General features: G+C 44.8%; 1 non-coding gene across 1 annotated transcript; it reads left to right on the top strand.

The window, feature by feature from the left end:
- Positions 1–3461: 3461 nt before the first annotated feature.
- Positions 3462–3534, top strand: trnak-cuu (transfer RNA lysine (anticodon CUU)). The gene has a single exon. It is a non-coding gene; the product is annotated as a tRNA-Lys (tRNA).
- Positions 3535–4537: the final 1003 nt, after the last annotated feature.

Genomic DNA, 4537 nt, shown 5'->3' on the forward strand with positions numbered 1-4537 from the left:
AACCATACTGTGATCACTCCTTCTGAGAGGATCTTTTACTAGGAGATCGTTCATTATTCCTGTCTCATTGCACAGGACCAGATCTAAGATAGCTTGCTCCCTTGTAGGTTCTGTAACATATTGTTCTCAGAAACAATCCTGTATGCATTCGATGAATTCCTCCTCCAGGCTACCCCGTGCGATTTGAATTGACCAATCAATATGTAGGTTAAAATCCACCATGATTACTGCCATTCCCTTTTCAAATGCCTCCATTATTCCCTTGATTATTGCCCACCCCACCGTCAAGTTGTTATTTGGGCGCCTATAAACTACGCCCACCAGTGACTTTTTCCCCTTACATTCTCTAATCTCCACCCACAATGATTCAACATTTTGTTCATTAGAGCGAATATCATCTCTCACAACTGCCCTGATGTCATCCTTTATTAACAGAGCTATGCCACCTCCTTTCCCTTCTTGTCTATCTTTCCAAATTGTCAGCTACCCCTGTTTGTTTAATTCCCAATCTTCGCCACCCTGCAACCACGTTTCTGTAATGGCCACCAAATCATACTCATTTGTCATTATTTGTGCCGTCAACTCATTTACTTTATTTTGAATGCTGCGTGCGTTTAGGTAAAGTATTTAATACTAGTTTTTAATCTATGATTATTAGTTTTGACCCCTCCTGCAGCCCCTTTATATTCATACATATTGTCCCTTCCTATTACCTTGTGGTTTACACTTACCCCAGTACTACTCTGCTCTGTTGCCTCCTGCCTTTTGCATTCTTTCTTGGGCTCCTTTTTATCTGCGCTCTCACCCACTCTAACTAGCTCAGAGCACTCTCCGGCGTTCTGAATACTCCTCGCATTGAGGCACCGAGCTTTCAGGCTTGCCTTTTTATTCCACTTTGACCCTTTAGAATATTGCTGTACAGTGGCCATTTTTGGTTTTTGCCTTGAGTTTCTCTGCCCTCCATTTATACTCATCTCCTTTCTGTCTTTTGTATCTGTCTCCATTTTGTTTCCCTCTGTCTCCCTGCATTGGTTCCCATCCCACTGCCATATTAGTTTAACTCCTCCCCAACAGCACTAGCAAACACTCCCCACTGAGGACTTTGGTTCAGGACCTGTCTCGGTACAGACCGTCTGGTTTGTACTGGTCCGACCTCCCACAGAACCGGTTCCAATGCCCCAGGAATTTGAATCCCTCCCTGCTGCACCACTGCTCAAGCCACGGATTCATCTGAGCTATCCTGCGATTCCGACTCTGACTAGCACGTGGCATTCGTAGCAATCCCGAGATTGCTGCTTTTGAGGTCCTACTTTTTAATTCAGCTTCTAGCTCCTTAAATTCATCTCGAAGGACGTCATCCATTTTTTTACCGAAATCTTTGGTACCAATGTGCATCACGACAACTGGCTGTTCTCCCTCCCTTTTCAGAATGTCCTGCACCCGCTCCGAGACATCCTTGACCCTTGCACCAGGGAGGCAACATACCAAACTGGAGTCTCGGTTGCGGCCGAAGAAACGCCTATCTATTCCCCTTTAAATCGAATCCCCTATCACTATCGCTGTCCCACTCTTTTTCCTGCCCTTCTGTGCAGCAGAGCCAGCCACGGTGCCATGAACTTGGCTGCCGCTGCACTCCCCTGATGAGTCATCCCCCTCAACAGCACTCAATGTGAGGCCAACGTGATATCCGCTACACTGCAGCCCATCAAAGGGCGAGAAACCACTGAATGCAAAGGATGAACTCACAAATATCAGGGGCAGTGCAGACTGGTCAATGTCAAACCCTCCTTTCTTATTCAGCAGTGGCATGAATGGGAGTCAGACGCCACAAAATTTGATTAAAGACACAAATACAAGCAACACTTGCAAATCTTTTCAGTGCAAAATTCTTTCACTTTATTTGAAATGCTACAGCGTTGAATCTGAAAATACGCATGTTGGGATTTTATCTTTACTACTGATTGTATGTTGTGTGCACGGTAGGAATAACCGGTGCTGTTAAATTTGATAAAAGTTGCCCCAGATTCGTGGTGTCATCGGCAATGAGGATTTTGAACCAGAAAGCTATAATACAGTGAGTAAAATGTGATATGGTTTTCGAGTTAAGATGCAAAGCACAGGACAAATGATTGAAGTATGGACTGTTCCTGAGTTAGCATGTGTTTGATTGTGCAAAAGAAGGTGAGGGGTTAATTAATGATGGTTTCCCGTGAAAGCAAGAGAAAAGTTTGAGAAGAAACCATGCGGTGCCTGTCAGGTGAGCGCTACTTGTGATACCTGGTGGGAATGGGCCGAGATTTTAAAGCCCATTGTATTACAGAACCTTCATAGAGACGAACATCTCCAGCTCACTGTGTAGGTCTCATGGTGCAATGGTAGCGTGTCTGACTCCAGATTCGAAAGTTGCATGTTCAAATCACGTCTTGGTCACTGTTCTTTCGGATAATGTTCTTCCAGAATTAATATTTCCTTTGCTGTTTGGCAATAACCAGACCCTTGCTCCAAGGGCTGTCTCATTGTTTCCAAGGTGTCAGGCAGAGAATTATTTTTATTTAAAAAAATACTTTATCCAAACCAGGTTCCCTAATGGTCTAGTGGTTAGGATTTAGTGCTTTCAACGCCACGGCTCGGGTTCGATTCCCGGTCAGGGAAATTGTACTTTTAATTCAAAACCTTATAAAAAAAATAGTTCATCTATTTTACACATCTTTATGCATCTCCTGTGTAAAAAAAAATGAAGCATTGATTTAAACATCATTAATTAATACATAAAATTCTATTGTCATATGATATATTTTGCTCTGAGCATATGAGGAACTTTTCTCCCGATCCCATTGGGTTTAATTCTGGTAATCTGGTGCTGAAAGTGGAGATGTTTCCGCAGTGTACCGCAAATCATAGACACCTTCAGAGGCAGTCTCTCGGGATCGAGGAGGACTTGCTTCCATCCCAAAGTGAGTCCTTTGATGGCTGAACATTCCGATACGAGAGCCACAGACCCTGTTACAGGTGGGACAGACATTCGTCGAGGGAAGGGGTCGGTGGGACTGGTTTGCCGTGTGCTCCTTCCGCTGCCTGCACTTGGTCTCTTCATGCTCCTTGCGTCTAGAGTAAAAGAGCTCAACGCCCTCCCAGAAGGACTTTCTCCACATCGGGCGGTCTGCGGCCAGGGCCTCCCAGGTGTCAGTGGTGATGTCGCACTTTACTAGGGAGGCTTTGAGGGTGTCCTTATAACGTTTTCCCTGTCCTCCTTTGGCTCGTTTACCCTGAAAGGAGCTCCGCATAAAGACGTAAACATAAACACGTAAGGATGAGGGGCCGAAGTTGGCCAATCGGCCCCTCCAACCTGGTCCACCATTCAAGAAGATCCTGGCAGTTCTTCAACAGCAAGTTTGAACATCTGGGGCGGAGCCAACAGGCGCCTGGCTGCAATGAGTGATAAACACCTGCTTTGAATGGAAGCCTGGCTAGCTCAGTCGGTAAAGCATGAGACTCTTAATCTCAGGGTCGTGGGTTCGATACCAACGTTGGGCGATTTCTTTTCATTTAATGTTGCTTTGATGGAAAACCTCTGACCGAAACGGCACAAAACAAAAATGTTGCTTTCAAAGTCATTGAACTCCGAAATTCCCACGCCCCGCGAATCTCCTAAATCAGATGCCTCTACTTTTGGCGACTCAATCCATGTCCCTTTGCAATGTTGTGCTCCCAGCCACACTATAAAATGTGCCACTAACTGATCGAATCATGGAATGGTTACAGCACGGAAGACCATTCGCCCCATCGAGCCCGTGCCGACCCTCAGCGAATCCCACTCCCCGCCCTTTCCCCGTAGCCCTGCAATTGTTTTTCCTTCAGACACTTATCCAACTCCCGTCTGAAAGATAAGATTGAGTCTGCCTCCACCGCCTTTTCAAGCCGTGCATTCCAGATCCTAACCACTCGCTGCTAAATGGCGACCTCCTTTTACTGTGTGTAAAGTCTGGGAAACACTCAATCAATTATTGCCACACTCACAGCCTTCCTAAATATCGCACCGTAAAACCTTCCATTCTCGTAAAACCAGCTCCTGATGAATCGGCCAGTTGTGTAGGTTAAAGCTCTGGTTATATACCTAAGGTTGCTTTAGATACAGTGTTTCTGTAGTGTAGTGGTTATCATATTCACCTCACACGTGAAAGGTCCCCGGTTCGAGCCCCGGTGGAAATTATATTTTGGAGAATACTTTTGCTGTGAAATAAATTGAACAAAAGTCGCCCCAGGTTCCTTGTCGCATGAGCACTGAACATTTTAAACCAGTCTCCAACATACAGAGTGAGTAAAGTCAGATAGGGGAAAAAACTTCATCAATGATTAAAAATCCTTAAATAATTAAAGTTCAGTTATTGAAGTTTCCACTGTCCCTCAGTAACAATTCTACAAAACAACGCTGTCGGTTAATGAATGGGGCATAAAACAAATAATCTTCACCCATCCCCATCCCCCGGCACACAGTTTAATTAGTTGCATGTCATTATTTTAAAGATTTTGAATGGAA

Source organism: Pristiophorus japonicus, unplaced genomic scaffold, assembly GCF_044704955.1.
Source record: "Pristiophorus japonicus isolate sPriJap1 unplaced genomic scaffold, sPriJap1.hap1 HAP1_SCAFFOLD_70, whole genome shotgun sequence".
In the NCBI taxonomy this organism is placed as follows: Eukaryota; Metazoa; Chordata; class Chondrichthyes; family Pristiophoridae; genus Pristiophorus; species Pristiophorus japonicus.